The sequence below is a fragment of the Platichthys flesus genome, chromosome 22 (assembly GCF_949316205.1).
Source record: "Platichthys flesus chromosome 22, fPlaFle2.1, whole genome shotgun sequence".
Classification (NCBI taxonomy): domain Eukaryota; kingdom Metazoa; phylum Chordata; class Actinopteri; order Pleuronectiformes; family Pleuronectidae; genus Platichthys; species Platichthys flesus.
In genome coordinates, this window is record NC_084966.1 from 8261436 (window position 1) to 8288863 (window position 27428).

The 27428-nt window shown below is 43.6% G+C and overlaps 1 long non-coding RNA gene across 1 annotated transcript in view; it reads right to left on the reverse strand.

The window, feature by feature from the left end:
• Positions 1–4398: 4398 nt before the first annotated feature.
• LOC133933242 (uncharacterized) overlaps positions 4399–27428 on the reverse strand; it is a 96595-nt gene continuing 73565 nt past the window's right edge. Inside the window, exon 3 of the long non-coding RNA XR_009912040.1 lies at positions 4399–4516. This is a non-coding gene — a long non-coding RNA (uncharacterized LOC133933242). The remainder of the gene's footprint in view (positions 4517–27428) is intronic.

Here is a 27428-nt window from a genome sequence, read left to right on the forward strand (position 1 = left end):
TCCAGAGATTTTGTTCTACCTTAAATCCAAGGATATAAATTTAAGCCCAAAAATCTCCCTTGCTGAAAGCACATCTCCCAGGGTTGAGGTTATTGTAGTGATAATTTCACCCTTGACAAGTATTTGTATCTTTCAATAACCCATGTTACTGCTCCTCCTCAATCCTGTTGGTTTCTTCGGTAAAATAAGGAAACACAGAGGATGAATTACCAGGTTAGAAAATGAATTTGGGGATTATTTACAATCCTGTATGTGTTATTGTTGAAAGTCCCTACACCTGCAGCTGCTTTGGAAGAACACACTCAGCTACGCTCAAAACACAAACTCACAATTTACCCCAGAAAATGTCACTTTATCAAAATTGAACCAACAAATTGACAACAGTTATGTCGACGCTTAACTTTCTTTCTAAAAGTTGCGGCTCACTGTCGATTCAGGACACCTCTAACACAATCACATATACAATAGTCTCCAATTTGAATGTGTGCTGATGTTCCAATATTACAATGATTTGAGAGCAATTACCGGCATATGGAAGCATTTCTGCAGGAGGCTCAGAAAAGCATCTTTTCTTCTCAACAATAAAGTGTCTAAATTATATAGAGAGAAGAAGCATTCGTAGCTAGAGCTGTGTTTTGGCTGCACTTATAAAAAGACACTGAGAGCGGTTAGGAAAGTCGATTGTTACCTCAAAGTTCCATCCAGGAGACAACAAGCAGTGTCCTCCCCTATGCAATAAAGATGTTGCACATGTGACTGTACATTGATCTCAGCTTGGGGAAGCTACAGTGAGCCCCATGAGGAATCCAATGAATCTATGTGAAAGCCAGTTCAAGCAAAAAAGAAAAGTTGTGTGCCATTTATTGCAAATTTGGAAATAATCCAAAAAGAAAATCTTCGGGAAACAGCATCTCTGAAACCAGCCTTAACCTTCCTCCCACAGCGCCACATGTCACCTCTAGCCAGAACACGCAGAGTTCCTTTGCTGCAGATACAAAAGCCACGGCCTCCTCAGTGAGGGGGCGACCCGCAGGCCACCTCATCCGTTTGTGCCATCTTGCACAGTTGCATACATCTTCTCACCGGGCCGAGCCTGTGGCATCCGATGATCACGGAATCAAACCAAAGGTCACACATAATCTAGGTCACGGCAGCTGCAGTCAAAGCTGATGAATGGGTCAAGAGCGTTACCCCCCTCACTCACTACACTGGACTGGAGTTATCACACTGACTGCTCCATTTTATGTATCTATCTTTCCACCACTCAGAGCGAAATACTTATTATTGTGTCAATGCAATAACTTTATTACAGAAATGTCCACTTTATTTTGAGTAATTTATAGTTTATTTTGAATTCCTTGAGAATATTTGTTTTCGTCTTAGTCTAAGCTTTTACGGTGAGTTAGAAATATTGTTTTACGCACAAAATGTCAACGCAAGAATATAGGTCAAATATAATCACCTTTTACCGGTGATATTTTTTGTTCTTAAAACTCTTTTAATCTCCATCAGCAACTGAGGGAAATATCTGATTCTAACTCACTAACTATGTGTATTATATTGTGATTTGGTGCACAATTGATTTTTATAGCAGCCAAATGCAGCCAAAGATCTTAGTCGCTGTGAAAAACAAAAACAACCATTAGTTTAGCGGGGGAACAAAACAACAACACCTTTCGAGATAAATCGTGAGCTACATTATCAACCGATGACGAACTTAAATCCTGTGATGGTGGACCATTATTCTGTAGTTAACAAGGCCCAGGGACAGACTCAGATGATGCATCCCGGCTCTCTGCAGAGATGAAAGCGGCACACCTGCTCCCTTGCTGCAGAGAAGATGCACTGTGGCAATGTTTCCTCTCAAAGAAGCAGCGGGCGCTAAGAGAAAAATCCCTCCTTTGGCCAGCACATGCATACGGTATGCATGAATCTTTGCTCAATGGGTTCAGAGAGAGACTGATACGCCTGTGTCCAGCACCTCCCTGACTACCTCCATACGTGAATATCAATCATTTTTACTGAATGTAGTTGGAGATTTTTCAGAGTAAAGTCCAAAATGTTCACTGTTTACAATTTCTCAAAGTAAAGTCCAACATTTTCACTGTGGAATATATCATTTCAGGATACTTCAAAGTACTATAAAAACACTTTGCTCAATAAGTTCAGAGAGAGACTGATATGCCTGTGTTCAGCACCTCCATGACTACCTACATACGTGAATATCAACGGTTTTTACTGAATGTATTTGGAGATTTTTCAGAGTAAAGTCCAACATTTTCACTGTTTACAATTTTTCAAAGTAAAAGGCCAACTTATCGTGTTCAACACAACGTGAGGCCACGTGACCTTGAACTTATGAACACCAGAATCGAATCAGTTCATCTTCGGGTTCCAAGTGAAAGTTTAAAATTTAAAGACCTCAAGCTGATCTTACGATATCGTGTTTGAGAGAAACGGATGTTATTTGTGAGGCCACCGTGACCTTGACCTTTGGCCACCTAAATCAAATCAGTGAATCGCGGAGTCCAAGTGAATGTTTGTGCCAAGTTTTAAGAAATTCCCTCAAGGTATAAAATCCGGAGTAGGGTTTTAAAGTCAGCGTGCAAAAGCAGCGACTTGAAAATGTGCTGGATGATGTTGTTTAAGAATTTCTCACCAGCACAGAGGAGGTGTCAGAACCAGTGCTTCTGGAGACAGACCCATGCAAGTTGGATTTTATTAAAGCCGCGCGCCGCTTCTTCCTGTTCCCAGTATCCTCCAGTGTTGCAGCAGATGGGGCTCCCATGCCTGGTGACACAGACGCATGACGCTGCTGAAACAACCTGCGGATAACCCTGGTCACCGCGGAGAGGCTTCCTGGCGCTCAGCTCTGCCGTTAATGAGGCGTTAATGTGCCTGGATGATGGTTAACGATGGGAGGGTGCATTTTCTACCTCCACAGCCAAGACATTCTATGAACCCTGCATTATTAATCCCAGTTTTGACAACATTCGCTCATTTAACCTGCCCGGGCGATGGCGGGACGTGTGCACGGTTTGAGACGCCATCCTTCAACGCGTGAACCCAAGGTCAAGCCCGACACGGCGGCAGGGATCCAAATCTGCTCTGCTGTCCTTTAGAATGAATCCACATTAGCTCCCCGGGTGTTTTTTTTTTATATTCTGTAGCTGACCATGTGCTCTGACCTTCCCGAAGAGAGGGGGCGAGCTGAAACACAATTTCCCAGCAGGGATCACCAAAGCATGTAATTCATTCATTATCCAATTAGGAGCGGGCGACTGTGCACACGACTGATATGCGGGTTAAATATACACGGATCACCTTTGTGTGTTGCCCAGCTGGACTGTAAGCAAGGAGGGAAATTGAATTATGTCACAGAGCTTTCCTTTTTCTTTTGCCCAAACTTTGTAAACCAACATTTATTTTCCTGCGTTTAATAATAGAAGGTTAGATACGGTTGTTGTTTTATCTGTTGTAATCTCTACAATATCGCTCTGACATCTGTTTGACTGAGTTTTTAATATCAACACATCTTTTTATGGTTACATTTATGTTTTGCATAAGTACACATTTCAAGTAATTGCCAAACATTTATATCACACCATTTATGCTTAATCCCAAATCCTTTCTGCTCACCCAATACTATCTGGTCATTTATATTTTCTGAGCTTTTGTGTATTTGTCTATAATCTAGTGATGGCATCCTGGTAAACTCTACAGACTTGAATATGCAAATTATATATATATAAATATATATATCACAAGGCGTAAGGTCAGGACGAACAGATGCTGCACAGTGTGAACTGGAACAAGCTGCAGCATCATAATCTGCTGTCCGGCCTCATCCCCCGAAACTTAAATCACTTTCCCAAAACTTTCTTCCACCTCCACACTTTCCCACCAGCTGCTGTGCTCTATTCAAACCAACCTGCGTGACACAGCCGGGCAACAGTGTTACACTGTACTGCTGAGGATGATCGGGCCGTAATTGAATGTTAAACAACCGCAGTCTGAGCTGTTGGCCGTGAGGCACAGCAGATGGGGATTAAATGCCTTGCTTAAGGGCACCTCGGTGGTGATAACTTCGTCTCTGACCTTGGAGACAGGAGATGGTAAAATCGCTGATCTATGTCATGGATGTGCACGGGAGGAAATCAACGTGGATTAGAAATAGCTTTAAAATCTTTAAATGGAATTTATGTAATATAAAATAAGGAAGCATATTAACACCGCACTTTGAGAGTAAGGTGCTGTAATTATGCTGTGATGTTATATTGAGCCTATGGTTCCCACTGAGTTAACCAAAGACCACATATCTCTGTGCTAATTAGACTGTCAGAGCAGTTTCTGTTTGTGTTGGAGACATAATGTTTATCCACAGTGCACAGCACACCTACCTCTCTTCCTCTCCGAGTCTCCATCGCTCTCTTCTTCCTCTCTCATCCTCCTCCTGGATCTCATCCCATCCCTGAGGCTGAGCTGTCGTTCACCTGTGCACTCTTTTCATTTCCGTCTGTGTCAGAGAGGAAAGTAAACACAAGGTCAACTGATATTTAAATGCAAATGCTGCCGGCCTCCCCTTGGATAATCTTGTACTTCAAATGAAAATATATAGGGCTACCTGACTTTGATGCAAAGTTCAACCCTGTACACAAGCTTAACTGGAAGAGAAGTATTTAAACTTGGTTTTAAAGTTTTACAGTCTGACATTGGGTGAATGGAATTCATGTTTACTGGTTAATTACCTGGTTTGGTTGCCAGGATTGTGCAAAAGCTAAAAGGTGCTAAAAGGATTTCACTAAACTTTGTTGAAGGACAAGTTAAACTTCAATATAAATTCAGACAAAGGTGCGGATCCAAGGATTTTTGTATTGCTCCTTTAAATTTTTACGAATTTTTCCTTGGAATAATTCATGAATCTCGACAGGAAAAAAGAATCGGACACAATAAGGGGACAGACTGGTGAGGATGATAATGACAATAAACGTTATTTATATAACACCTTTCAAAACGGCTACAAGTTTCTTTACAAGTAAAAAAACAAACAAACAATTGAAGGCAAACAATAAGAAACAATTAAAGCAATTTGACGATCACACAGCGTGAGAGCACCGGAACACAAATAACAAATATAACATTAAAGAGTAAAAAAAAGGATAAAATAAGAAATTGTGGAATGATTAGAATAGATGGTAAGATCAGATCTAAGCTCACCTATAGAACAGTGTCTTTAAATGGTATCTAAAAGAGAATCCCCTCAGGGAGATTGTTCTACATGAAGGGAGCCCAGACAGAAAAGGCCCGGCCACCTTCGGTTCTCTGCCGGGATTGTGAAATGGCGAGTAGAGCGTTCGCCGCCCACCTCAGATCATGACCGCGTACATATGGCTTCAGCTACCTCTCCACCGAGTTTCACCCTATCCCGGAGATCTATAGACACGTGTCGTCCACATATAGAAACAAACTGATCCTAGGTCCCCCTCCATTCACACTCCGGGGTGCGTGGTTGTAACGACTTTGCCTCAAATGACACGTCGCCGCCGTTGATTTAATTAACTTCCATCTTTATCCCCCGTAATTGTTTGTGACAAGACGCTCGCCGAAACAGGGACTGGGAGGGTGTTACGGCGTGGATGATACGCTGATGGGTAATTAATGTGTTTCTCAATTGGACTGGAAGCTGTTGGGTCATGTGTGGATCAGTGGTGTTCCACGCGACAAAGTCATCCTTGATTGGACGGACGGGGACGTTCCTGTGCGTCGTGTCGTCTTTCGGGAGGACGGGTGGAGCTCCAGATTGATTTTCTATCCAGGAGACGTGGCCCGGCAGCAACAGCCGACCCACCTGTGCACCTCTGATGGTGTCGCGGCGGCTGAAGCCGTCCACCGGGCCGCCGCCCTGTTTGTGAGTGTTTTTGCCCCGTGTTTGATTAAAGCCCCTTTAATCAAACACGAAGGCTTTTGAAAAACTTTAACATTGAATTTAATCTCCTAAATGAATGTGACTATTTAAATCAAAAGGAAAAGGCGTTCAAATCAATTCAAAATACCTCTTGAAATAACCGAATCCATTTTATTATGAAAAGCGAGTGAAGGCCTTCATCAAATATGTAGTCTGTCTGAGTGCTCACTCAAATGATTGGCCCGGTGTTTAGTCAGGAGGAAGCGATTCTAATTTAAAGAGTCTGGCGTGTTCTCGGAGCGAACACACACACACACACACACACACACACACTCGACTGAGCATGTTTGGTCGACATGTGAGAATCCATGCGACCATAAGCCGCGAAGACGCAACAGCAAACTTCAGACGCCTCTGTCGCACAACGAGACCACAACAGATGTGTGCGCTTTTGCAGGATGGTGAAGATATCTGAGTATTCGTGTAAGGGCTTGGGATTTAAAAGTCCTCAAAACAATTCAGATGACAAATTTATAATAATTGGACGATAACTTGAGAAACAGACTCTTCTTATGAACACTGTAATGTTGAGTGGGGGGGCTGGAAGCAAATCTAAACCCCACACACCTCCTGAAAATGGAGAGAATGTCAGATTGTTGTTTTTTTTGCATGATCCTGTTTAAACAGTGAGTTCATTATTTTTGCATCAGAACCTCGAGGCCTTCGTCTCGGCACTTTCACTGCTTTTACTATTTATCCTAGTTTATTGACTGAAGTAACCTTTATCTAAGGTTGAACAGAATTCCTAGATATTAATAATTGGCTGAAAAACTACAGACACCAGCCGCTATCTAATGAGGGGCTCCTTGGGCTTTGCAAGTGACACGAAATGAACAGTGTGATGAAGTGAAGGTGAAAGGTGAAGGCGGGCCCCGTCTCAGGAGCGGCTTTGACGATCTCCAGACGATGAGTGACACGCAACCTCGGGGGGGGGGGGGGGGGGCTGGATTGACGGGTGCGACGCCGCGGCATTGTTTGAACCCGACGCCGCTATCAGTGATCCTATCGATGCACACAATACACCGAGCTGTTCAAGGCGAGCTGCTAACCCCTGAAGGGCAAAGTACTGCGATCGTGGCTCCTGTGAAGAGATGTTATTAATAGGACACAGGTTCTTTCTCCTTATAGGTAATGAGGCAACAGACAGGACTTAAGGATAACAAGGCTGACCAGCGGTAGACCGCTGAGGTAACGAGGCCCCTGACGGACAGCGGAGGTGGGGATCAGCCGGGGAACTGGGAGCTCCCCCTCTCATTACCACTCCTCCCACCCGGGTCCAGAGCCAACCGCGTTTGCTCCATGTGCCAGCTGTGACACCCCCTCAAAGACGAGCCTCGGACGCCTGGAGTTTGTTTTGCCAGTTAGAGGACGGGTTGGGATTAGATCCAATGCTATGGATGTATGAGATGTGGCACCATTTTGCCCATCAGTTTTAGTTTTTTACAGGACTTCATCATTTGACTTTATTACGATCACTGTGGACACATTGTTACTGTGTGGGCGAAGACCAAGAGAAAGAAATATGTGGCACTAAATATCGCCGTCCTCCATTCGTATTACTGTAAAATGAGTTTTCAAACTTTTAGGGCGACCAAAACTTGTGGCTGCAACTGTTGCAAAGGTAAACACTGAAGTATCCAAAGTAAAAATAAATAAATACACAGCTTCTTCAGGGAATAATTTAAGCCTTGAAAGTTGATAAGGTGCCCCAACCCTGTAATGTAGCATGCTTATTGGGTCACATAATTAACCTATGGAACCAAACTTTAGATTCATAATTAATGGAGATAAGGGCTGACCAAGTATTTACTAATATAAACAGAATGATATTCTCAATTCAAATAAAACCACAACAGAATTATATCGGTTAAAGTTGAAATTGGTTACATTTTAAACCAAGCTACTTAATAACGTCATCGAGACCTCTGGAAAGTTTGATCTTTGGTTTTTCAGTCATTGGTGTGAATCTCATGACAAAGGCTTTTCACTTTTCACACACGTGCAAAATTCGATAGCACTATGTTAAAATTTAAGTTTGAATGATGAGGTTGTAATGAACCTTAGTGCAGAAACAGGGGCTTTAGCTCACTTCTGCTCCCTAAGACTCTTTGATGCAGCGATAGTGTCTTTCCTGGACATAGTGTACGTGTGTCCTGTCCCGGGTCAGAGCCTCTGATGCATTAGGAAGACAACACCACCCTGAGGGGAGTCGTGTGCTACTGGGAGCCGCTGGCTGACGGTCAGAGGTTCGTGCTCCAAGATAATGCCTCAAAACATCAGAAGAAAAGACAAATTGAGATGGTTCGGGATGAGAAGGTGAAAGCGGAGGCCGGGTTGAATCCTGGGTTCTGACGGGGCCCCTTTTCCCAGAGGGCGAAAACAAAGCAAACTTTATTGCGGAAACCTCTGGTGCACTAGTGGGATAAACTCTCAGAGCAATATCTCAGGCATGAGTGTGTTCGGCTGCTCAACAAGTCACTTTTTAGGGATTCAACTTATTTCAGCAAGAAAATTCCACGATTCATTGCTTTTTAAATTTATCCAGAAACAGTGAGGCGGTGAAACCGGATTGGAAATGTAACCTTAATTATCAAAGCGTTTTAAGGCTGCACAAGCCACAATATCACTCAGTGTGTGTGTGTGTGTGTGTCTGTGTGTGTCTGTGTGTAGGTTGCATGCATGTGCTGGTGTAACTCTCCAGTCTTCTGGTCCAGTGGCACTCAAATGAACCAATCTGTCATTGCACAAACATCCAGGGGTTAATGGGATGTTCACCTTGGGGACGCCAAGCTGAGAAAAAGCCCCCTGGGGAAAAAAAATCGTAAGCACTTCCACCTTCCCGTGAGTCCTAGCACAGGGGCGCCTGATTCATGAGGACAGTGGACATTAAACTGTAATGGCCTCGCCTCGGTTTCTTACATTTATTCTGCTAAACTCCATAATTCTTGCACTAGTTAGACGCGAGGCAAATCAGGACGTGTGTTTTAGCACCAGGAGCAGCAGGAGAATAATGTGAAATAGATGAGCACTTATATTGGGCTTATTCAGAGACAAGGCTGGAGACGTGTGGCGGAGGCGTTTTAATTTGTGCTTTAAATTACCGAGCCAGGTTTAGTCTTAACATCGGTTATGTTTCAGAGCATTCTTGAGTTATAAATTTCCTTCATTGTTACATGGACGAGTTGTTCCGAGCGTTGATTTCCTAAATAACTACAATTTTGAGAGGTGAATCTTCACGAGCCTGTCAAAGGTTAGATTTCCGTTGCAAATTGATGCAATTCAATTTATCACATCCTCAAATATATATATTACTGCACAATCAGTACACACAATATCTGAACACTTTAGAAAGTGCTTTTAATAAGTATTCAGTTACAGATTTTGAGAAAAGCGACCATTAAAATCCAGAGGCAGCATTAGTTGCTTTGTCAAGTTCAACCCCTGCACAGATTTAATTACATATTAAATGATGAATATGATACTTGATCACCACATTAGGGTCCGACGTATAAACAATATAAATGTAGTGCACGGATAAAGAAAGAACAAAGCAGAGCATACTTGCAATAAAGGCTGAAGACAGTCGTTGCCCTTTGCACCTTTCACTGGAAGCTATAATTGTAACTGTGAAAACAGTTCTCAGCAACAAATGAAACAGAAAATCACCAGATAAAATCCATTTACACCTTGATATATATATATATATATATGTGACTGAAGTAACTACATTCAGAGAAACGATTGGCACTCCCAGCTTGGACATCCTCCTCTCCTGTTCACAGGTCCACAGAAAGAACAACAAAAAGAAGAATGGAGAAAGATGGTGGACATCCATTCATTACTGGCCAATGGCTGCTATGGACACATGTAGAGTAAGGGTAAATAACACATGATAGTTGTATTAGCCTCAGAGAGCTGGTAATGAGGCTGGCCCGCTTGTTTAGCACTAAACTGAGCCCGACTAAATCACGTTCACACTGTAAACCCTCAATTCAGATTTATTGCTGAATCAATATATTTGTCACTTTTCCTATAATGATTCATGTCCTATTTGTTATTGTTTGTAGTTTATTGAATTGTTTCACTTTATTATTTACTGTATTATCATTTATGAATATACATTTGAAATATCCTATTATTTGATATTTGTCCAACTCAAATGACTCGTCATGACATGTTGGTGTGCCGTATCTTTTTTTGCTTTTTATCTTGGAGCACATTGGGTTTAAGCTTATCATATGAAATGTGCCACATAAATAAACTCCACTCCTGATTTTTTGTTTGGTTTCAGGATAAATACCAGAGAGAGCAACAATCATCCCAAAACACTCTTGGTAAAGTTAAGGATAAATTACATTTAGCAACAAGTCTTTATGCACGTTGAGTGAAAATTATGGAAATATATTCATGTTTCAACCTATCCTCTTCAGACATCTTGACAAACTAAGAGACATAATGACACCGTGCTGTCCCTGGCAAAAGGAATGAAAGAGCCCGTTTTAAAATTTCGTTTTTGATCAAGTAATTATTCGTTCACTTTCACCGCAGCGTTGTTAGGTAAATAAAAACCTGTTCGGCTGATTATCTAATCTGACCACACGGCCTGCTGTTGTTGTTTTTTGTCCTGATCCAACCATGAAAGAAATGGCGTCGCCACCTTGCCAGGCATTACTTTGTTCCAGCCACTATCTGATTTGAGTTTAGAATCCACGGCGACACAACGCCATAGGTAGAGGAGGTAATTACTTTTTATCTATCTTGGTGAGAAATCTCTGTGACATTTGTCCCTTTAATATACAACAACTGTTCATGCAGCCCCCTCAAAAAAAGGACCGACTGATTGCTGCAGAGGCCAAATGAGAGAGTGAAGGCTGAATATAATTTGGCTTGAGCAGGGAGAAAGGAATCGATGCAGCTCATTGTCCTGTGCTAACTCTTAATCACGCTCTTATAACCCGTCACAAACAAAGCAGAAGTACAGCAGCAGCGGCAGTGGTAATGATATTTTCCATACGACTTGGTGACGGGGTGATTAACCACCACAGGTCCACTACACGGGTTTCCTTCACTTTTACATTTTGCAGGTGTTGTTCTGGTGGAGAGGAGCACGGACTGGAAGAAAGAAAAATGAAAAAAAGAAAGCACACCCCGTCTTTGTATCGACCGAGACGGGGGGGGGGGGAGGAAGCAGAGAGAGGCAGAGAGAAAGTGTGAAAGAGACAAAGAGAGATTGATGGTCTTATCCCCGAAAGGAGAGCGGATTCTTGCAAGAATAGTGCAAGTAAATCAAAACACAGACAAACCCCTCCGAGTGTCCTTGCTTTCTTTGGCATTAGACACTAAATTGTTGCCGCAATGAAGCAAGTGTAGAAGATGCTGCTGCTTGAAGTCGCGGGGCCCGAAAGAGGCTCGACCAAAACGAAACGAATCGCTGTGTTTAATAAAGATTTAAAACTTAATGTCTTGTCTCTGCGATCGGTTTTACAGATTCACTCATGTTCACTGGCTCACTTTCAGTTTACACGGAGGACAGGAGGGTTGATGACCTCTACTGTCGGCCATCCTTATATACAGCTTGTGGATGAAAGGTGCAGGAACCAAGCCAGTGACTTGCTCTGACGTAATGTGTGGAGCTTTGGGTAAAGGCCTCCGCTTACAGCTTGGAGAGCGGGGGTTATTCGTGTAACCACTGAAATTAGCTGTTGTTATTGTGGTGTGACGTTAACCCACGGGAGAGCGCTCAATTAAAAGCAGGGACTGAGGCGTAGGAGGCTGTGTAGTTATTACATTCAAAGTTCAGTAATGACATGGAACTGTGAAATACCTTGTATTCGGCGATGTTTGTGTAATTACTCTCACTGCCAGAGGGGGGAGAAAAAACATTGCAAGTTTGAGATATGGTTAGGTGTGCCCCACGAAAGACGCTCGGTTAGGGTTTGTAAAAGCTTATTGTCACGGTTAATAAAAACAACCCTCAAATGGAGGACCGGCTGAATGTTAAACTTCAGAGCTGAGTAATGACATTTAAAGAGTTATGTTAAAATTGCATTGGCTCGAGGCTCAACGGGAAGGATGCCCGATTTCATATTGTTTTGGAAGTTCTGTATCAGTAAGCATTTTCTTCTTATCTTTATTCAAGAGCGGGTGTCTTCCAGTTTGAGAGCAGAACTAATACAAAACAAAAAGAAATCCTATATTTCCCATTTGTGTGGATCAACAAAGTTTTTGTCTCATCTTAAATTTCAGGTTCAGATCGCCCCTGCTTGCGCTCGGGTTTGCTCCGCTTGCACTCGGTTGTTTTGTCGCTTGGACGGATTTCCTGCGCTCCAGCTCTTCCCAACCAACAGAAGTGGGCCAGTTGTAGTGTAGACAAATGAAACTGTTTTGCCCTCATGAAAATCAAGAAGTCCTGCTGTCAAACTGATGACGTGTCAGGAGAAAAATCACGTACATTAAAGCTCTATGTATATCCTTCCTGGTCTGTGGATAGAGAAAAAGCCTGCTTGTATGTATGGCACAGAATCAACTGTGTGACCTGTCAAAGCATCTATAAAAATAAATGAATTAAGTGACTTTGACAGCAGGTTGTCCCAGTTTGAAACCCTTAACCACAGCTTCTACCACTGGACCTTCTGCTGCAGTTAATGATTCAGTACACTGCCCACTCTGTGCTCCAATTTCGCCATTACACTGTGTATGATAAATATACCTGCTGTTCCCTGTATGTGTTTAGTTTACAAGCGGTCGCGTGGGCGAGACGCAACATCCTGTGAATAATGCAGTGCAATCAATTTCACAAATTCACAGGCAGAGATCCTCCTCCTACATCATTATATCCCGAGACATGACAAGCACCAGCGGGGATGTAGTTCAGTGGAGTGGGTGCGCTTGATGAATGAGGCCCGTGCAGCTCAAGTCTCTGTGAAGTTAGAAACTGTATGGGGCGAAAGAATTCAACAATGGGAACACTGGGATGTGACCATGGGCGAACCATCGAACGCACCATGGTCGTGGGCTGAAGGCGTTTCAATTTTTTTCAAATGAATCAATGTCGTAGGTTGAACTTACAACCCTGCAATGTATGAAAGGATTTCAATGGGTCCACTAGAATCTCTTCAGGGTAGAAAATAAATAGTGGGAAATGTTTTTGTAGTATATCTAGCTATCTATCTACTAATTCCAGGCATATTTCCAGAGCAAATCCTTAGCTGGATGAACGCTTGGTATGTGTGTGTTGTTCAGGTTAAGAGGAAAGTGCAGTGTCAAATTTTGTGTATTTTCCTTTTCACAGCGAGACAGACAGTGAAAATGACCTCTCACCACAGTGTCAATGTCTATCTGTCACAGAAGAAGCAGTTTATTGTGAGATATATGCAGGACTAGATGATGCTAGGCTTCCTACTTTAAAGTCCTGACTTTAGTTGAGCTCATAGGCCTACTTTTATTCGAGGACATACAGTCGGCATACCCGAAACGACACGCTCTCGGAGTGAAGACCAGACTCAAGCGAGGCTCCCCAGGTCTGCAATGCAACCAGTTACAGTTAGGGGCGGGGGAAAGCTGCATCCAGAAATAGACAAAAACATCTGAAACGCACCAAATCTATGAAACGTCTTTGGGCATTTAAACGAAGCACTTTTTCTCGTGGCCAGGATTTAGATTCTGCACGGCAGCCTTCTGCTTCTCGGCCTCAAATAAAAACAAACGGCATAACAAGTTGACTGTCGGATCCGAGACAGCATCTGCTCCGGTTTCTCTCACCCAGACGAGGCTGAAGTCAACGTTGCCTGAAATTAATTACATCAATAAAGTCAGTTTTCATTCCAGACGTCGCTCACCGCAAGTGTATCTTTTCTATGTGGCATGTGATTCGGGTTGTGTTAATTTCTATTTATCCATCAAACTAGATATGTGTCACACAAATGCGCCCGTCGGAGACGCAAGTGAGCCTGACACACATTTTAAAACAAACACCCCGCACGCTGAGAGCCGGTCAGTGACAGCGGGGGGTGACACAGATCAGTGGGTCTCATCACAAATCCGAAGACGCCACGAGGCACATTACCTATGAATGAGCTTAAACTGCTTTTTCATGAGGAGGAGGAGGGGGAAGAGATACTTGCACAAAGGCAGGCGCTGCCTCCGCTATCATTAATATCAGAGATGTGCCCTTCAGTGACACATTGTTATGAACTAGCAGGGAGGAGTGCGAGTCCCTAAAAAGCATCTAGTCAGGCTGGAGGAACAAATCCTGCACCACATTGCTGGTGTTTTTTGGGCACATCCTTCATCCGCAGCAGTAAATGCAAAGCCAGCATTTGTCCCGTTTTCTTCCCTCGTTCCCTTTTGTCTGTTTACACGCGACCATTTTGCCCGAGTTTGGTCTGAGGCTAGTCGACGATTTACATTTAAATGAGACTCTCCGCTCGTATCATGCACCGGCATTCTTTCATAATCCTTAAAAATTGTGTTTCATGAAGTCATCTGCCGCTATCACTTTTTCCGGGGGAAATCCTCCATTAAACGGGACATCAAAGTATTTGGTGTACCGCATGTTTTAATAGGATTGGATTCAACCAATTCATGGAGTAACTGTTTTTGTCCCCCCCCCCTTCCCGTCTCGATCCATGAAACCAGGTCGGTGAAATAAAAGTGATAGATGTGTGAGCACAAAGTTTATAAAGTTAACTTTTTTTTCTTTCTGAAAAGGTTTTTTTTAAAATTGTGAACGATTCTTTCTCAATAAATTGTGACCCTGTAGGAAAAGTGAGTCGACCACCAGCGATGGAGCTCTGGACACGTTCGTCAACCCCGTCTCTGACACTCACACATATTGCAGCCAAGGAGCGTCTCCCCTTGGTTGTATTAAAGTGCGGCCATATCTGCCATCATTCATTCCTGCCTGACCTATTATTTGTATCGTCCCGCCTCTGAGTGTTTTATGTGGCGCTGCTAAAGGGTGACCTCTGCAAGAGAGAGGCAGGAGACCGGAGATTTACTCCAAGGTGTGGTGGTCGGTCATGTTCAGGCAGTGAAAGGGAACCGACCTGGACAAGATAGGAAGGGTATATCATTGATAGATCATTTAGTTTACGACAGCAAGGGCCGGGCGGTTAGTCGGCACACAGGAGGGTGAGAAATACTGGAGGGGTCAAATGGCTCCCACAATTCTTAGTGAATAAAATACGTAATTGTAGATTTGAATATTCATTCCACCTTTAGTAGGTTTTAAGAATATTTGCCTGATTTGGCCACCAGAGGATAAACCCTTTAGGCTTTGTTGACCCAATGACCTTGTCCAGCTTGGATTGTCATGACATTTGGTACAAGCATCACTCATTACTTGACTTTTTCTCTATCGCCACCAGGAGGACAACGTTTTCACTAATCCAGTGAGACCTCTCTTCTTCTCCTGGAAGTATTGACACAATATTTTATGCAGAACTTCCATGGTAAATTACCTTCGTCAAAGAGGTTTGATTTTCACCCCTGTCCATTTGGTTCTTGCCTGGTTTGTTTGCGACCATGCGCAAAAACTACGAGACGGATTTCACCCCCCCCAAAAAAAGTTGGAAAGATGCAAAATGGGCCAGAAAGGAACACATCAAATTAAGTTAGAGATCCAGATCAGGAGACAGATCAACTCTTTGTTTATTTATGATCACACAGCAAATCCAATGTTCCAATCAGCCTGGGGAATTTGTGTGAAGTGCTACTGAAGAAAAATGTTTGCATGCCAACATGCTATATATGAAATGACACCTTCCGATCATTAGCGTATTGACATTGTTACCATGAGCATTGAAACACGGTGAGTCCTTTAGCTCGCAGCACAGCTGGGAAACAAACACGTGCATGGCTACAGACTCACACAAATGATATTTGTTGCTCTATGACGTACAATTACGCAAACGTTCTGTCAAAATGGTTGAAGCACATCCGCCTTACTCTAGTGGTTAAACTAAAAAGACTGATTTGAATGCTTCTTTGCACAGTTATATCTTTCCCGAGATAAACTAAACTAGGTACGTTCAGCGTCCGCATGTTGCAAACAACGCACCGCACTCCTCTCGGCGCCAATTTGTTCAGCACCACAAGCCCTCTCATCTCCACCTCATCATGCCCATTGTACTAAACTTGCCAAAGTGGCATAATGCGCACGGAGAAGACCGGGCGTAATTTACCGGCAGGCCTGGGGGGAAACTTGTGGAAATGAACTGCACTTGCAACATGAATTACGATTGAATTAGGGGCGAATACTCGAAAATTGCTTTTTCATTATCGTCTAATGGCTTTTAATTGGCAAACACAGAAGTGAAAACACTTTTGATTGAGTAGATCTGATGAGCTCTACCGGCTCTATTTCGTCTCTGTGCGTATTTGCTGTCAGCCTATCATGAAAATCCTCAAAGATATGTTTTTACGGAAAATCGTTTTCAGCAAATCAACACAAAGACTGTGGAAAAGGTGAGATGTTAGTGTTCAGATACGTTTCTACACACGTCTGAATTGTCCTAAAAACACACAATGTATAATTTTCTGTTTTAAATTTTTTTTTTAGCACAGCGCCAAAACCATTACTGTGTAATTACAAACTGAGGTGAACTTTGCTTCTGTTCCTTGAGCCAATGTTCCGCAGTTTGTAGAAGAAAAGAAAACACGGACAAAAGCAAAAAGCAGCTCTCATCCCATAATTTGTGAGGGATTCCAGTGGAGGAAAATTACAGCTGTGTTCATCACAGAACATGCAGTCACAACATTATCCAGGTCTGTGATGACTTGGAAGGTGAATATGCACCATGTTTAATTAAGAGAATTATACTCTTCACTTGCTGGATTACATTCTGGATCTTGCATTCGCACACATTAACACATATAAAGGCCTGAATTAAGGCCTGTATTTATATCAACACCTCAGAAATGAATACATGTACATGAACATTATATAAACTACTAATAATAACATTCATCACGGGCCAGTAGCCTATTAAAGTGAGATCTGGTATTGATTAATGTTGTATTCCTGCAGTATAATGGATGCACAACAATGTGCATCGCATAAATCATCAAATGTGTTTATTGGGTATATTCTCCAACATGTATTAATTCAAAGGGTGGGAAAGAACATATTTGACACCGTAAATGCATTGTTCAGATAATGTACAGTGTATTACATCTGAGTGCCAATATTATAAATGTCTATGCTGCAAAATACCGTCCATGTCTTTTCGTTACTGAGCCACGACCACAATTGACCGTAACTTTATCCAGCAGCTTTATCATAACCATGAAAACAATGTTTACTGTCCACACCGTACACTGTGCAGGAACGAAATGTGATGTAACTTTTACAGACGCATCCGATATGTTTATCAGCAAGTAGTAACTTGTGATGTATTATTACCGCACACAGACATTTTTAATGAGAAACAGTTATGATGCAGTCTTTTAGAAACTGATACTACGTCCTATGGGATGAGAACATATCTCAAAATCAAAGTTTCGGTCTTCATTCGATATCATTTTAGAATTAATTGTGATCAATACAAGTATAATATCAGTTTTTATCAAATATCTTTGAGGAAAATGTCCAAAAGGAAGTAATGTTTAGGTGTTAACCACGTTCCAAGGTAATATCTGAGGCAAGTTTGGGGAAAATGAGGCCATGCATTTTGTTAATGTGTACACAAACACAAAGAATATACTGCTTTAGGGTGTGCCCATGCACTGCATAATACCCGATCTGTGATCTTGCATGTCATACATCACGACAGGGGAATTATGTATTGTACAATATCTAAATATGTGTGATGATACTTGGAGAGCGGACACTTAAGTATCTAAAGTATTTATCACCAAAGCTTGAGGCATCTGATGCAACTCTGCCTCACCCTGCGCTCCGTGTCTGAACAAAAGTTCTGCAGCCTCGGCGCCTCGGCCCCTTCCTCATCCCTTTCAAACTTATATCTGACTGCTCGTAATGAACTGTGTGACTGTGCCGAAGGGATGGAAAATGTTCTTTATCTCCCGCGTTCGTGAAATAAATTGTGCCGCGCGAGTAAAAGACAAGCAACTCAGCTGCTGCGGGGTTGTTTGCGTTTTGTCTGGACCGGGCTTTTTCTTTTCGGGTTCGTCAGCGATCTGTCTGGCTTCACTTGAGCGTCTGGTAATCCCACGTCCCCCCTCCTCCTCGGCCAAAGTTAAACATGCAAAGTGTTTGTTTCTATAATTCATGTTGTGTTTGCGGTGACAAACGTGTGCACACAGATAAGCAAACAGAGCTGTTCCTCTGACCGAGCTTAAGCTGCTGTTAATTTTTCACCAGCGGTGACTGCAATTCAAAGTGGCGCTGTCAGATAAAGAGAAAGCGCATATCTCCAAAGAGTCTGGTTTTATGTATTAAAAAGGGTTGCTTCCTATTTGGTGCCAATCATGTTTTTCAAAATAAAGCGTCACCAGACTTCATATATCAAATTTGATACCGAAAATGAAAACGGTGCCACGCAAGTAGCGCACAAGTAAACCAACACAGCTTCTCACAGTGCATTTCCGCCGCCTGACCTTGAGATGCTGCATTATTAAGATTCCGCAGAGCTTCTAATGAAATGAAACCTCAAATTGGATGCACGATTTAGAGCGTCGTTTATCACCGCGATTGCCACAACATTAATACACATTTTATTTTCCCACCATAATAAATATGGTTGGGTAAGAGAATAGAAGGTGTAATTTAAAAGAAGTGGCACCGAGGTGGAACAATGGTCCTGAGGCTGAACACCCCCCCCCCACACACATCCCCCCCGTCAAACTCTCATTACAGACTTCATCAGGTCACAGCCTCAGTGGGAAGCGAGTTAAATGTCTCAGTGAGTTTAATATTTGGATTGCGAAAAGAAAGCACAATAAAAAAAAATAAGTCATCCGCCATCCCTGAGCTCCACGTCGGCCCCGGGGAAAATAAAACCGACACAGGTGTCGTCTTCAGTCATCTCGAGAATTCAATTCCACGCAGCCAATGAGAATCCTCAGCCACTGCCTCTTTTTTGTTAGATAGCAACATATACTGTATTTACTCATAATTACCTTATGCAAATGAGTCCAATGAAACAGTTATGGCGGCAAGGGGAGGGAATGGGGTGGAATCCATTAAGCCTATGTTACAATGGCCTGAGATGTGCGGCGTTGTTATTCGGGTCAAAGTTTGCGGTGGAGCTATTATAGCGGCTCGCTCCTTTGCCAACTTTTAACATTCATGATCGCGCCGTTTATTTCCATATAAATAAACCACATCCATTTAAATTTGGGGTGTGAATCTAGAGGCAGGTTTATCAGCAATATGCTGCCATTATTTGCGAAAATAAATATATATCTGTAAAGATACAGCCACTGCAACACAAGCCTGCTCATTATTTTGTCATATTTAATTCATGCTCGGCGTATTTTTTCCATGTGGATACTGGTGCTCCAAACTGAACCAAAAACAGCACAACATGAATCTTAACTGCGTTCACACACACAAACACAAACACAGTCGCAAACCGCGTGAGTGAGACGCGGATTACTTGTGAAAGCAGCAGCCAATCACATTTGATCTCTCCGATGTTTTGAGCTGAAACCCTGTCACAACAACAGGCCGTGATCAAAACAACCTCATCAGTGAAATAAAGGCGACCCGGGAGCTCCATGCCGAATGGCCCCTTCTCCGGCTTTGGCTTTGGCATCTCTACAAAGAAAAGGTCAGCTCTAATCACGGGGAGCATAATGATCCTGAGTGGTCAATGGGGCTTTCCATCTTCCCGATGTCGGAGGGGAATTATGCATCACACACTGCCCCTCCGTCTCCCGAAGACGCTCGGCGCACGTTAACTATGGATCGTGTCGGATTATCCGGAAAGGCCGTGACATATTTCCAGCATCACATGTCATCCGAAATGACTTGTGCCTTACTTGTAATGACGGGGAGAACGGCATTGGGAGAGGAGCGTGATAACGCAGCGATAATAGACAGCAGAGAAAGGTCAAATGATTGAAAGAAAAGAAATCCCTTCCAGCTCCAGGCGCTTGTGTTGTGCGCCTGCTGAATTCGACGATTTTTTTATGAAAGGCAAATCTGCTCCCTTTCACCTGCTTTGTCTGCAACAGGTGTGACAACCTCCAGCAGCTGAATTCACTGTAAGCTCGGGGAGAAGAGACATTTATCAGACTCTCTCCAGCCTCCCCCCTCTCCCTGCTCCGCGGCTGTCGAGTACATCTGTGTCGGACTCTGTTTTTTGATGCTCTCGTTGCAGTCTCGGCGAAAAAAGAGAGGAACGCTGAAGCCACGCAGCATCTGTTGCATACTAAAGACCCGGTGGGCGGCCGCGGCGCTGCCTGCAGATTCCGAGAGCGCCACAAGAGCGAACACATGTGATTTGGTGTTTTGATTTCAGAACAGAAAAGAGGGGAAGGTTGAGAATCAGCTGTCTGCACTTCTAATGCTGCTAAATTTGAATCAGCAGCAGAACAAGTGAAAACACTTCAAAAAAGCACTGAAAACAGACAAATATATACTTTTAAAGATAAGACTATGAATGACAATGCTTTAAAAGACAGCCCCAGACATTACAGTGTATATCCAATATGTGCCATGATGAAATACTGGGTGCATATAGGCACATGGAGGAAGCAGAGACACTAACAGGTGTGTGCTCCTGCAGGAAAGTGACACTGCAAGCTCTTGTTTAATTACTTTGGAGATAATAAATGGCGACAGGGGACCAACAGGCTTATAAGTCATTTTATAATAACTGGCGACAAACGGCATCACATCAGTTCAAAATATGATTTGTTAATTATCTTTGTGCGTACACCTGGAAGAATGATAGTGTTGTCCAATGAACAACAATTACGTGTGTGCGGGGGGAATTTTCGGACTGAATTGTCTCACGGATTAAAAATTAAAAACCATCAAATGCCAACTGACTAATTTGCTTATTTCTTGTGTTTTTAACTTGCATACTTAATTCAGTGAGGGCAGCCAGTAACGATCCTCTATTCCCCGTGCTGCGTATGGACCATGCATATGAAGATGGAAGACGTGCCTCTACTAATTCCTCCCGCTTGCCACGAGTGAAGCCTTAATATCTCGGTTAGGAACGCTGCCAACTTGCACCGGAGGATGTTGGGGGAGGAGGCGCGGTATCAACGTCCTAGGTGATAAATCGTGTGTCAATCAAAAGGTTGCCCTATCTTTTCTCACATAAAGAGACGAATAAAAACCAAAAGCTTCAGAAAATGGTATTTGATGTGTATTTGGACTTTCTATGTTGGTCCACGTCCCATCCAGTAACATGGAGGTGGAGGGTTTTTTATACGGAAACCACTTTACCTTTTGAGAGCTGAAAAGTCATGCTGTTATTAAGTTTAATAAACAGTCCATGATGTAGAGAAACTAAAGTGAAACTTTTCTCTATTTTGTTTCTGAAAAGTGAAATCAAATGTGCTGTGCGCCCAAAATGCATTATGAAATAAACGAGTCACACAAACTAAAAAAGTCAAACACGCCCTTCTCCTGAGTTTACTGGAAACACAGTGGATCTGCAGAGGTCTCTCTGACCCCCATGGGCATTTTCAAGGCAGCCATATAAGAAGACAACGCGCTCTGCTGAACACTTTTCTAACTCCAAACCGAGCATCGCACCACGGATGACGAAATATTTAATAAATAAAAGAACACACGATCGCCGTGGTTAATATTTAATGTGCAGCGCGCCTCCCTCTCGCAGCATGCTACCGGCACAGGACGAGCGTGCAGTCGCCCAACGGCGGCTCCGAGCCATTCAAATGCAGGGAGAGGAGAGAGTTTGCTGTGTGAATAGTTCACTGCAACAATTCGAATATTTGTGCCTTCGCTACGGATGGTTTTCACCGAGTACAAAACAAAGTCAGATCTGGAACACGAAAAATGAAATGTACATTTTGTAACCCTAACCCATTTTAATGAAGCATCTTAATTCTGCCTCACACCTAGTGAAGGCCTTCACTACACAGCAGTTTTCTCTTAGAATTGTGTTGTCGAGTTTCTCAATTTATAGTTTTTCATCACTACTTGAAAAAGTAAAAAATAATTGGTTTTATTAGTGGCAGAATAGAGCTATAGTATGCTACTAATGAATTACTATGCTGTACCGTGTGCTTTAAAAGTCGCTTTGCTTGTGATTTATTACATTTAACCACCGCTGCTTGCAAAGTGGTCATAATTAAAACATCACCAAAGATTTTGTTTACGCAGGGCTTCACCTCCACGGTAAAAAAATAATAGCAGCATGATTATTAAAGCACTGCAGCTGCTGTAACACAATCAAACACAGCAACAACTCCAACATGTGTTTGTTCCTATTCTATTTCATCCTTCATAGGCACGGTATCAAACCTCTTCACAGGCTTTGGTGGCCGCGGCTGAGACAACACCAGAGGCCGGGGGCCGGTCCACACCGGCAGCCTCGTTGCCATTCCGGCAACACACTCCGCCGCCTGTCTCTATAATGAACCTGCCTCATATTAATCCCTATCACTAATGAGGCCATTCAGAATGATAAGCTTCCCGAGCATTCGCTAATGAACACATGCAGGAGCTGCCCGTGCCCCGGCTAGGCGCTCGGACTGAACCACGCAGCAGCACCTGTCCGTCACCGGCTGCAGCAGGAAAAAACTCGACAAAAAAAAACTGCGGCGTGCTCGTCAAGGCGCTGTGTTGTTTCACTCACGCAGCTTCAAAATAAGGGTTGCATGAAGATCGAGCAGGCGGAGCGGCTGGGTCACCCGGCGCCAGCTCTGCCATCATCCTCTGCGTCACTTGGCGGATTCGGTGCATGCTCCCTCTCTACAGTGGAGACGTGAGAAGACACTTTGTCCCCTGCTTTTCCTTTCGCCACATGTCGTTTACAAAGTCCTGCAGGTTAATGACTGACTGATTCTGAAGGCGCCGATCTGATTGTGAGGTAGCGTTGTTTCCTTAAATTAGAGAATCCTATTATATTTAGCATTTGCAGCTTTGAAATGAGTTGCATCTTTCCGTTTCTTGTTAGGAACAGCTGTAATTGCTTTTTTTTTTGCTCTTTAGGGTTTTTTTTTATTTACCCATTATCACCGTCGGGTAGAGACGTGAGTGTCATCTCACCGTGAGAGTGTGTGAATTGTTGTGTGTTTGTGTTTGACTGTGGGGAAGCTAAATCCGGACTCCTGCTGTGTGTGTGTGTGTGTGTGTGTGGCAGCTGAACTGCATGTGCGCAAAATGTGTTGAAAAACTTGTCTCCTGAACTCTCGAGCAAATCGAGCAAACTTCAAGCGCCGTGAAGGTCCTTGTGACTTCTGATCGGTGTTGGTGTTCATTGTTAATGTGTAAAGAGAGCACAGGTCAGCGGGGAGGACACACACTAACACACACACACCCTTACAGCTCTCTGCCGCTGCCTGCACACTCATGTTTAAGTCTTCCTCTGCCAGTAAAGAGCCTCACCATCACCAGGACTCCTGCCACCTGTCTCTGCAGCCAACATGGTCTGGACTGAGTCAATTGCTTTCCGTTATAAACATAAACACCTTGGCATCGGACAATCACTGCCCTGGTGCTTTATGGGTAAATCGGGGTTAGTGAAAGCGCAGAGGAGGCACAGGCGAGATGTTCCAGACAGGATTTGATGGACGGGTGGATCTGGCAGAGCCTCCATTTGAGCCAAAAACTGTCAATACATGTGCTCCCCCCCCCCCCCTCCACATGGGAGGTATTGGGCATACATGTGTATTTCATTTCCAACATTTGAATACATCTTAACACGTTCCCACCGCAGTCTCCACTTCTGTGAATGGCCATCTGTGCTGGCCGAGGCGGTTTATAAGCAGCTCTATTGGGAGCCCGTGAAAACGCTGCCCGGTCCGCTGCATCTTGGCCACACACTCGAACCAGGCCGGATGAAAACCACACTCCACGAGAAGTCGCCTCCGAAGCCTCGTGGCAGCGCCGGCAGATTGCAAAAGGCCGGTGGAGGAAAGAAAGGGGAGGAGAGGAAACGGCAGAAGAGACGCAACGCAAAGGTTTCTGACATTGGAAAGGGATCGGCAAACACAAGCGACGACGACAACGGCAACATGACTAACGACCGAGCGGGCTTGTTTGTGTTTTTTTGCTGTCCGGGCTTTTGTGTAATTAATCACACAAAAGGTCTGTCACCAGCACAGGAAACTGATACTGTCTGCAAAACCCAGGACTGTGCTCAATTTGTCAACTCGGAAATTGTGTTGAGTAAACAAACACTATCATTGAGGTGATTCATTTGCATCTTCACTAAATGATAGTGTCACAGTAAAGCATAATGGGATGCAACATGCACGTTTCAAAATATAGACCGTAGGTGCTTTCAGATTAACACTTGACAGGTTTAGTCAAAAGAATAGTGACAGAATAAAGTCAAAATGCTGAAAATAGGAGGGAGATCTCTCTGTATTTTATGTATAAAGTAGAAATGTCAATAATAACTAATTCAGAGAACCTTCATTTGTTCCTATCTTGAGAATAAAGTCCGAATGTTGCGATATAGTCTTAGAATAACCTTGAAATATTAAAGAAAAGTGTCAAACATCTCCGTGTTTCTCCAAATGCACGATAAAATAACTCTCAAAACATATAAACATAAACAAACAAATGCTTTTTCTCTTATGCTTAGCACAAGTAAACACCCCAGAGTATGCCCCATCCCCGACCTCCACACCTCTACTGTCCACGTTGTTAAATACAAGTCAGACATCTCCCTGCATCACCACTGGACATCGTCAATGGATGCAAATCTTTCACACCATTATATATTAATTGCACAACCACAATGAGGTGCTGAAAAGGTGACAGAGTGCTACAGCTCTGAAGCCAAAAATATAAAAGCTCACCACACTTGCTATGTGAGGTGTCAACGGCCTGTTGCTTTATTACTAGTGCAACGCATTATAATTAGTTCAGGAGCTTTGCTGAGACACAATTAAACAGTTGTATCACCTCTGCTAAAAATCGAATTTCTTGTCCCTAACTTTGATCTGATTCTGAAATAAATGATCAAGGCAATCAGGAGATCCCACCCCCATCTGTATCTGCAGCCTGTAAAGGATGGCTCCACCACGCCGGGCCCCCCCCCGCTCTCCGCGACCCCGAACACGGGGCGATCAACCGTTGGAGCGCCGTGACATTTCCGGTGACCGGAGCGGCCGCGGGCCAACGTAAAAGAGGGTCAGGCAGTGTCGCGGGGAAATGAAACATTCAATCCCCCGATATGACGCCCTCTGCCACATGCGATGACTCTTCTTCAAAAAGGCAGAAATAACGTTGTGGCTCATTATTAGAAAAGAAAAAAACTGACACTGATCTCCGTGCTCCAGACGCCAAATGTCAGGAGATATTCCGCTCGTGTGCTCGTCATTTCTGGCCGTGTCGAGCATTTAAGACGCTTCGCGAGACAGCGGCGTGATTCATGTGATACCTTGACATTTTCCCGAAACGCGGCCCTCGGACAAGATAAGGTTACGAGGCTACTTTTGTGAAAATAGATGAATAAAGGAGTCCAAAAGCGTAAAAACAATGAAAGCTTAAAATGCCACGGGGACAGTGTAGAAGATATGGGATTAAATATATATTACATTTTTTTTCCATTTGGCTGATAATGCTCCCAAGAATGATATTTTTTTTTTTTGACTGGGCAATGAGAAGCATTTACAAGCCACAACTAGGCCGGTGTACTGCCGGCACGCACGCTGAATCCGAAAGAGATCCCTGCCACTCTCAGCCCGCGGTGTCCATTACCTCGAGCTTTTCTTTTTTTTCCCCCCAGACACGTCCGCCCCTCTCACTCGCGTTAAGATCTTGCAAAAACCATAAAGCTGGATGCACATGCCAAATAGTCGTACAACACATTACGGCCCTCTCCAGCGGCGGTGACTCTGCCTTTTTCCTGAAATCACACCCACGTCCTCGTTTCACTATTTCAAAGTCAATCGTTGGTTTAACACATTTTTGCGCTAATGCATCACAGAGGAGGTGGGGGAAAGGTGTCCGTGTGGAAGTGGGCCATTGGAAAGACTGATGGATAGCATTACGCCAAACGGGGCCATTACGGGAGAGCCGTGGATCATAAACAAATGACATTACCATCATGAGGTGGCGTAGGAGTGGAGGGGAAGATGGGTATTCTATCCGGCTACACTAAACCCGGCATTTAGCGAATTTCCCTTACGATAAATCAAGGAGCCACTGGAGGGAGGCCGAGCCAGTCCACTACTTGTGCTCTTAAACGCCAAACACCGTCCGTCAGGGCTGCCTCCCCCCGTCTCCTTCCCCTTTGTCTCGTTTACCCGCGAGCCCCCCCCGCGGAACAAACACACAGCTGTCTTCCTCTATCTTCCTCTCCGTCTTTGTAGCCGCACTTAAAAGCCGGCGGAGCGGCTCGGCCATTCCGGGGGCTCCGTGATCTATGTCGATGACACCGACTGGCGAGCACCTACAGTCCTGCAAACTCCATTCGGGGGGGTGACCTTAGTCGTAACCCAGTCTCACGCCGCTGGCTCCGATGGACACCGTCGTTTGTCACGAGGGATTTTCAAATTGGCCCCCCGACAGCGCCGTGCACGTCGCAAATGAGTAAATCAACAACTACATACATGCAGAAACGCGCGGACAGCTGTAATTACCGGGCAGGGAGGGGCGGGGGGGATATCCGTCATAGTAATTGGTTGTGGCAAGGTAGTGGCGCTGTAAAGGGGCGCCGACGCATTATCTACATGTTCCTGTACTTCTTCCTTTAGCGGGACATCACATTAGGACATGTTTAATCACTTGATCTTGAATCTCTCAGTGTGAATGTCATGGTACCCCCCCCCCCCAACCACACACACCGACACACACACACACACACACACACACACACACACACACATGGGACGCCATTCTGCGACGGTCGATTACTCCGACATGTAAATAATTGTCAAAATAATTTGGGACGAAAGAAAACCGAAAACAGATTGGACATGGATTTTTTGGTACAAATGTCAAATTATATTCAATCAACAGCCATAATTTTCCATATATTATATATCTACCCTCGCTTGTTAAAATTGGTTTAATTGCTTGAAGAGTATTTTCGTTTGCAAGTCATATGATTATGTAATTATGTAATTGTGCGGTTAATATTTTAGCCTCAATGTTCTCAACTGATCTTTATGGATATATGCAGGAGTATCAATAGAGTGCATAAATGTAATATAACTGGCATAAATGAATCAAATCAAACAATTGACTCACTGAAGCACCATTCAGCTTCAAAGCCATAAATGATGATATTTATATATCCGAATTTCCGGTTGTTTTCATTTTCAAGCTTTGATCTTTTTAGCGTGAACACAGGAGCCAGTTAGGAAATTCAAGCCTTTGTTCTTAGGACAGAGGTTT